The sequence below is a fragment of the Phascolarctos cinereus genome, unplaced genomic scaffold (genome assembly GCF_003287225.1).
Source record: "Phascolarctos cinereus isolate Bilbo 61053 unplaced genomic scaffold, phaCin_HiC Scaffold_726;HRSCAF=1367, whole genome shotgun sequence".
Classification (NCBI taxonomy): Eukaryota; Metazoa; Chordata; class Mammalia; order Diprotodontia; family Phascolarctidae; genus Phascolarctos; species Phascolarctos cinereus.
In genome coordinates, this window is record NW_027556098.1 from 24,564,439 (window position 1) to 24,574,050 (window position 9,612).

The following is a 9,612-nucleotide window of genomic DNA, read 5'->3' on the forward strand; positions in this document are numbered from 1 at the left end:
TCAGGATAACAGATCTGTCAAAATAGCAATCAGTAAACATATATTAAGAATCAACTACGTGCCGAACATTGTACCAGGTACTGGGTATTCAAAAAGAAGCAAAAGACAGTCTGTCCTCAGGAAGCTTACAATCTAATGGAGAAACCAACATGCAAACAAATACATACAGAGAAAGTTGTGTACTAGATAAATATGAAATAACTAGCAGAGGTAAGGCACTAGAATTAAGAAGTGTTGGGAAGGCTTCCTGTAGAAGGCGGGTTTTAAATTGGAACTTAGAGGAAGCTGGGGAGGTCAGTAGTCAGAGCCGAGGAGAAAGAACATGCCAGGAATGGGAGACAGCCTGAGAAAATGCCCAGAACTGAGAGATGGAGTGCGCGTGGAGCCGCCAGGAGGCCAGTGTCATCGGATCAAAGTAATGTGGGGAAATTACTAGTTAAGTTGAAGCTGCTTTTTTTCTTTGTTTCAAAGAGTTCTCACTTTGGAGGCCCACTCAGAATAATATGGTATTTCAAGAATTAAGAAAGTGAAGTGCCGAAAGGTCCAAAGTCTTGACAGGAGTCAAATAACCAACCAGTGGTAAGTAAGGGAAGCAAGTTTCAAGAATCGCAGACTTAACTCAAACCACTAGACCATGTAAGCTCTTAAAAGTGCATTGAAGCAATAAAGGGAGCCAAGTGCTCTATCAATCTCGCTCTTCTCATACCCCAGATGTGTCATTATGCTTGTTTAGACTACATCTGAAGACTCATGTTAATGAATTCCTTCCTTATTCTTTGAACATAAATCAATAATATTCAGAAATAAGCAACCATAAACACTTAACTGTCACTGCTGTCAAAAAGTAACAGCTGCATTAGTTAAAACCACTCAATACCTACAAGAGCCATAAATACATAATGCCCTTTAAAAGCTTTTCTAAATTACAGACACCTGAGGGGGAAATGAGATCCTATTTCTCAATTTGCTTCTAACAGAAAAGCTATTTCCTACCACCAAACCACCTTAGGCCATGTTTTTCAGCAACAAAGGCGCGGATTACGTGTTGAGTCTAGACCATTAAATATCTCAAATTAAAAACATTACCAAATGTTGATTTTCAATAAAAAAAAGTTGAAGGCCTTAATGATTTGATACCTTTCTTCCACCAATTAAACTGGGCATACAAAATATGGCAGCTCCTAGGCAAGGAAGATGTAATTTTTCACTTTTTTTATTAATATATTTTAAACTTAAATATACAATACGAAAAGAAAAAGAAACATAAACTTAAATAGAAAAAAAGAAAAGAAAAAAACATTGCCATGTGCACAATAGAACACAAGAGAGGATTCAAATTATACAATAAATTTCCATTTCAAGAAAGCCTATAAAATAGGGAAGAAGTATTTTAATGGTGAAATTGAACCTGCTTGATTAAATGAATGATCATAACTTTGCTTTAAAGATAGTAGGTTCTTCTAAATGATAGGAATCTTCTAAGTGATAGGATTAAGAAGATAATGAATGATATTCTTTTCCAAGACTGATTAAAGAGTCATGATCTGCTATGGACCAATATCTGAGCCTGGGTTTCCTAATCTTTAAAATGGGATAATTGGATTAAATTGTCTCAAAGGTCATTTCCAGCTCTAAGTCCTATGACCCTAGGATCTTATAAATAACCAGGAATAATCCTTTTTTTGAAAAAACTTTCATCCTGTTTCCCTAAACTGAAAGGTTATCTGTTTATCAAAAACCTCTTGGTCATGAAAGTCCCTGGATTTTTATGTTTGGGGGAACAAGAGTTGGAGAGTATTTGGGGCTGATAGCTTTGGGAATCTAGTACTAAATTCTCCCCAGGGGAGTAATATGAGTTGGAGAAGATTGGGACTTGGGGTTCAAAGGTTTTAGGTAGTTTGCAAGAAGGACAAAATTTTTGTTTTATTTTGTTTTGTTTTAGGAAGAGGGTTTGGGGTACTATTATGGTAATAAAAAGCAATTGTGGAGGTTGCAAACTCAAGTCTTTGGGCCAAATCCAACCCACTGCCTGTTTTTGTGTAAGATTCATGAGCTTAGAGTGTTTTTTTTATTTTTACATTTGTAAAATGTAATGTTTGCTGGCCTCTGAATTATAATAACAGTAATAATAATAGCTAGCATTTATATAGTACTTTGTAGTTTGAAAAACACCTTGCATAGGACTTCATTTGATCTTCCTGACAGCCCTGTGAAGTAGATGTCATTATTATCCTCATTTTTCAAAGAAGGAAACTGAGTCAGAGTGGTTGAGAAACTTTCCCAGTGTCACTCAGCTAATAAAGTCAAGTGTTAGTTCAGTTCTGAGAAGAGATCAGAAGAAAGATGGTCAAAAGAGGAATTCTAAGAAGAGGACAAAAGACAGGCCTGATATCAGCTTAAACTTCTTTACCTCCTGGTACAGCTCATGGAAGAGCTTCTTCAGCATTCTTGAGAGGGCTGACTAAGAAGACCACAGCAAGCTTCAGAGACATTAAGTGGGATACCTCATTATAGAGCTGAAATGAACTTAGCCTTTTCTGAAAGGGAAAGAGAGCACCTCCAGTAGATGCAGGTGGCTCTTAAAATAGCACTTTAGCTGAGGACTGAATTGGAGGCAAAGACTGGAAAGAGCTGGAAAGGTAGAAAGGAATGCTTGAGGCAGATGGAGCAAGCAGGATGTGAAACAGAAGATAAGGTGTGTGACCAGCCAGAAAAGAGATCAAAAAAGACTATGCATTGAAGCCCCCACCATGGACTTATCTGTGTGCCTTCATAAAGCACCCTCAATTCCAGAACAACTCTTCCCTTCTCATTTCCTGTTCTCTTTGTTTATTACCTTTGGACCACCTGATATCCCAGGCATTTTGGAGCCATGCTTGCTCCTCCCATTCTCTTGTCCCCTTCCCCTACTCCATAAAACTGTATTTAAACTCTACCTTTGACCTTGCTAAACATAGGATGCAGGAGCAGCTCTGCTCCCTTCAAGGAACAGGGCCTGTGGCCTATGCTCTGTCTCCCACATGGAGTATAGACTGTTGGGGCTTTCTTTAACTTGGAGACTGTCCGAGTAAATTCTTTTGGGACACTAGGACCCACACATCTACTCCTCATCATTTCAGGTAGCTTCCCAACATTCTTGGGGTCCACCCTGAACTCATCACTCATGGCTACAGAGAAGGTCTAAGTGAATTCTTTCACACTCAAACCACTCTCTCCAATCTGACCTCAAAACTATGACCTTTCCTCTAATTACTCTGTCCCAACAAGGGATAGGATAAAAACAGCTGGTAAAAGAACTGTAACCATAGCATTCATGGTACTGGTGGAATGGTTGAGGGCTGGTGGGTTAGTGCTTTCAGTCAAGAAGACTTTAGTTTGAATTCTACCTCAGGCTACTAGCAATATAATCTTGAAGGGTTCATTTAATTGCTTTCAGCCTCAGTTTCTTAATCTATAAAATGAGAATTTTATTTTATGAAGTTATTATTGAAATCAACTCAAAATAAGGCTTTGCAAGCTTTAATGGACCATATAATTGCTAGCTTTTATTATTAAGTGACCATGAAAACAGACAGAACTGATAACTAATTAGAATAGAGAGCAGTGCCTAGTGAGGTGCAGTGAGGAGCTTTTCATGAGAAACAGGTCTGGCACAGAGTAGCATGATTATATCAGTAGAAGACATTGGCAGCTTTGCAACATCAGAGTCATAGTATGTTATGTGTATGTCCTAACCAAACATGTTGCCTTCTTATGTAGTCTTTCAGACACAGATGTCCAACTATTCCCCATGTGTGGCTATTCCATACATAATTTCTGTGGAGGTCCACTCTTCCAACTGAGCATGTATTTGTGGGTCAGAGAGTTTGGGGTGGGTGGAAGTGTTGTGGTTATTTTATTTATATTGCCATTTAATTAAACTGTCTGTTATGAACTGTGCCCTATGGTTGACTGGTAAAAGTAAAACACATTGATGGGGGCTCTGGACCTGGAATCAGAAAGACCTGAGTTCAAATCCCACCTTAGACTCTTACTAAGCTGTGAGACTGTAAGTCACTTGCCCTTTGTCTGCTTCAGTTTTTTTCGTCTACAAAATGGGGATAATCACAAAACTCACCTCCATTTTTGTGTGAAGATAAACAGACAATATTTGTAAAGCACTTTCCAAATCTTAAAGTGCCATATGTGCTTGTGATGATGATGATGATGACTACCCCTTAAGTATATAAAACCTGGGGGAGTTAACTGAGAGGGTGGAGAGTGAAACAGAAGATAGGAGTCCACATGCTACATAAATTTTGGGAAACTGAGGTTCAATCCCTGAGGGTCAATAATCATTATTTTTTGTAAAATATTATTATGTGCTTTGAAAATGCTAGCCTATTGTAGATAAAATCTGTATGAAGTCCAAAACATGAACCTGGCTAACAGATAGCTCTTTCCTGAGAGGGGAAAAATAACAATGAAAAAAATGGTTGAATCTGTAGAAAAACAATTTAAGAGGAACTCAACAGGAAATGGTTCCCTACTTTTTGAAAGAGCTTCCTCTAGTGTTTTCTATTTGATTGACATAAATAAAAAGTAATAAAAGCAGAAGTTTTCCCACTTGTCTTGCTGGTTTGAGCTGCTCTTAGGAAAGGAACATCCCCAAATGTTATGGCTGTTGTGTTTATGCTGTCGGCTTTGAAGAAGGCCATTAAATATCTTCAAAAATATTTACAATGAAAAAAATATAGCAGCCCCAAAATGCAAAAATCATTCTAGTAAACAACGTATGCCCCGTGCATTTGTTCTAACCATCTGGAGCCAGCTTGCTAGTAATTTTGACAATCATAAAGAAAAGAGAAAGTTGCTTCTTGGAGTGTTATTTTTGTCCACTGCCTGTTGTGATGATCGCACTAAGCACTGACAATATTCTAACATAACAACAATGAGAATCATCAAGGATTGAATTTTCCCTGCATGTATTTCCCTTTCCTGGGGTGGAACTATCATTGATTTCAAAGGAAGCTTTGCATGTAAAAGGAGAATTGGCCCATCAGGAGAAAAGAACTTGACCACAGAAAACAAATTAACACAGCAAAACAACTCTCCTACTTATATAACGGTGGTCTTTCTTTTGAAGAGTCCAAAATGTGCTAGTTCATCTGTCTTTTTAATCTCCTCAACATGGCTAAAGATGGAGGAGAGCCAGTGATGCTCATTACCCCCTAGAACAAAGGTTCTTAACCTTTTTTTTTTGTGGCCTGGACCCTTTTGGCAGTATGGCAAAGCCTATGGATCCCTTCTCAGAATCATGTTTTTAAATGCATAAAATAAAATTCACCCAATTACAGAGCAAACCACTTATATTGAAACTCAGTTATTGAAACACTTTTTAAGTTCATGGATCTTTTGGGAGTTCATGTACCCCAGGTTAAGAACCCATACATGCTCCTCAGAAATGAGCCTCTCAGTCCCTGCTTGCTCTTATTTTCCTTGGAAAGCAGAAAAGATGTAGTTGACTGAGGGGAGCATTTCTCTTACCCCCATTCAGCAGTCAGTTGGTGTAGAAACTTCTGTCAATAAAACTTCCTGCTAGATAAATGCCATTTGGAGTAAAGAATTTTCAGTTACGGGTGGCACATCCCAACCCTCTGGTGTCCTTATGAGACCTGCACAAAAAGTATAGAGTTAGGTGCAGTTGGTGTTTACTAGATCCTCTGGAAGGAAATCCTTGAGAATAGGAACTCAGTCTTCATAGTTCTTCAGAAATCAGCATCACATCATGTGCCATGATGAAGGAGGAGAAAGATACTATGAGTGAGAAACAAGAAGCAAGATCTCTCCAGCTCAAGGTATTCATGGACTTTCTGAAACATGGTCTTTATTATCAAGTGAGATGTTTGTAAAGCATTTAGTACAGTGCCTGGCATATATATAGGAGGCACTCTATAAGAGCTTATCTCCTTCTTTCCTCCTTTCCCTTCTCTTTCCATTCACCCCCATTATGTGCCCGTTGAGTTGTGAGCTCCATTTTAGGGAAGTAGCATCAACTGCAGAGTAATGAACTAAATTAATGATGAAGTTAACATAATGTCACATGATGTCCCCCAATAATTTTTACTTTAAAGTGATGCACTAAAGATATTTAAAATCCATGATGTGAAGAAAATTTAATTAGACTTGAGTCTTGACAGTAAAATATCCAAGCTGTGGTCCTTGATTCTTCTCTGTTTCTGTTTGTTGTTGTGGATGTTGTTGTTTTAACTCAACACGATACTTAATGACACTCTCTACCCTTCTATATTCAGGTTTGACATTTCTAAACCCCGTTTTTATATTATGGCTAATGGCTGTAGGAGCAGAGACCTACAGAGTAAGAGCTAGAAGACCTCTTAGAGATCATTCAGGCTAACCTTTTTATTTTACAAATAAGGAAAGACTTCTTTACATTTGCCACACCAAACTCTTATTTTGGTTAAGTATAGTTTCTTTTTGTTTGCTTGTTTTTGGGAGTCAATCAGGGTTAAGTGACTTGCCCAGGGACATATCTAGTAATTGTCAAGTATCTGAAGTCAAATTTGAACTCAGGTCCTCCTGGGCCGGTGCTCTATCCACTGTGCCACCTACCTGACCCAGTTAAGGATAGTTTCAAGAAAGAAATTCTTCCTCATATGTATGAAAAGACTAAAGAATAGACAGAATTCTGCTCTATTTTGGAAATGTGTTCCTTGAAAGGCAGATGTGGGTTCTACCATGTAGTAAATCAGGCTGCCAGTTTCTGATCAAATATCATGTTGGGAAAAATAGTGAATATTAATAAAGATTAACTGTTGAAAGGCTCCTGAGTCTTCAGGAAACCAGGCAAGGTTGAGCTAAAGAAGTCAGTTGTCCTATGTTATCAAATTAGAAAACCATAGCTAAGGGTTTGGGGCTAGTGAACTACAAAGTAACATTAAAAGAACCAAATGGAGAATCCCAAATAAAAAACTAGGAACAGGTATTGTTGAACAGCCAGTATTTGAGAGGCAGCTTTAAAAGAGGAGGCAATTTTGGTTCTGGGCTTAGTAGATAGGCTTCCTGTCAAGGTGAAGAGGAAACAACAAAGTAAACTGAAACTTTTACCTACTATGGTGCTTTTCAGAATCTAATCAATCATACGTTATGCTCCTCCCAAGCAGTCAACATTACTTGAAGGTTAATAAAGGCAACTAAAAGTTTCTCATCTTAGATTTTACCCTATTGGTTCAACATGAGTGGATGAAGTGAGGTTTCAGAGACAAAATTCTTCAGAGGATGGAGAATTATTCATACCAATTTTGTGATGTCACCGGGACTGTTTGCAACCTTGTGTCTTTTGTGGGCTATATCCCTGAGGCAGGACCAACAAGGAAATAGCTGCTTATCCATGGCCACATTTATGTCTCCATGTTACCTTCAGTACTCAGGGTTCCCCAGATACCACATTTCCTACTAACCTGAACTATGTCATCTAAGATTTTAAAGATCTAGAATAGATATAGACAGGGCTATAGATATAGATTAGATATTGATAAAGAGATGAATAGAGATATAGATTATATAGATACAGATAGGTAACAAAGACATAGATATATTTATGACATTTATACATTTAGAAAGCTAAGTGGCACAATGAATAGAGCAAGGAGCCTGGAGTCAGGAAGACCTGAATCCAAATCCCACCTCAAACACTTAACTAGCTGTGTGACTTTGGGCAAGTTACTTAATCCCTGTTGGCCTAAGTTTCCTTAATTGTAATGGGGATAATAATAACATCTGCTCCCCAGAATTTCTTGTGAGAATCAAATAAGATATTTGGAAGTGCTTAGCACAGTGCCTAGCACATTATTATTACTAGATATAGGCATAAGTACAGATGTGATAGATAGATAGAGATAGACAGATTGATTGATAGATGGATATTTGGATGGATGGATGGATGGATGGATGGATAGATAGATAGATAGATGATAGATAGATAGAGGTAGGTAGATAGACAGAGACAGAGAGATAGATAACAGATAAAGCATTTGACCTCGGGGTAAGATTCGGGCAGAATTTATGAAGCATTCATGGAGCTGAGCTGAGGGGTTTAAGGGAAACATTCCTCCCAGTACATGTGGAGCTCAGCTCAGAACCCCTTGACCACTTCTGGTAATACATATGGCTCAGTACTAAAGAATCTGTGCTTTGGAATGATAAACAAAACCCATTATTGGCCCATTGATAATTTTGACAGTGGGAAGGGGTGCCTGAGTCAAAGAGGGTTGGCCACTGAGCCAGGAAGAAAAGCACACTAAAAGGGATGATTCTCCCTTTTGGTATTCTCTCTCCTCCTATCTGCCAAGTAGTCGGGGACTCTGTGATGCTTTCATCTAGAGTGAAAGGGAAGGAAGAGGAGGGGAGGAAGATATACCCCTCGCTATGCAAACCCCAACTCCAGTGCCAATACCAGTACCTATTGTGGATTCTTTTACGTGCCAGTTAGTGTATGTGTTGCCTAGGTAAGCTAGAGCCTAGGCTTAGGGCTTTGTACCCCAGTTACCTCTTCTGCTTTGCATTTCTTTCTCTGAGCAAAAGTGACCACTGTATTCATATAAATATATATTACATAAGCACACATATATGCATACTTATTGACATAATATGCACATCTATACATATGACATGATATGTACACACATATATACATATGTGTATATTCATTGTGTACTTATTGAAGTATACATAATACACAAATATGCTAACTATATGAAATTTTATCTTCTGGGTCCCTTAACATGTTGTGACCTATTAACTCTAAAGTTAGTCAAATACATTTAAAGAAAATTTATGTAGATTGGCCATGATTAACCTATCATAACTAACAAAAGATAAAGAAAATCAATACTGTGAATGGCCTTTTAGACAACATAGTCATAATTGGTCTTTAAATCTCAAAGGATTTTGCTTCGTTTACTGTTAAATGATTCAAGGGATTTCTATATGGAGCCTTCCTACAGTTTAACTGATGCCAAGAGTAAAAGAAAAACTTTTTTTTGAAGATCAAAATGTAGAATCATAGAACTATAGATGCAGTGGACATACAAGGTGTTATGCCCTAATTTTATAGATGAGCCCAAGGAACTTAAGTGACTGACCCAAATGTACGAAGGTAGTAAGCACTAAGGTAGGATTTGAACCCAACTCCTCTGACTCAAGAAAGCATTTTTCCACTGTACCATAGTACCCAAAATTAAATTGCTATTGCCTTACCCTTACCAACCAAATTCCAAGTTCTATCAAATCTACTTTGGCAAACATCTCTCTCTTCCATATCCTAAAAAAACAAAATAATAAAAAAAAAATGACATAGATGAACTGGCCAATGAGATACTAGTCCATAAATCATGCTTGGATTTGACCTTCCTGGTAAGTAATAACAGGACTATGGTAGTAAATGTTTCATAGCAAAAAAGCAGTATGACACACTTTTAAGTTTAGTCTATATTATTAACATTTCCTCCATCACTTTCTTAAGTCTAAGCAATCAATGAAAGAATAAGTCAAGCCCTGATTTGTAGTGTTTACTGATTTCTAAGGTATAAATGCCTGGTGAGTACCAGTACT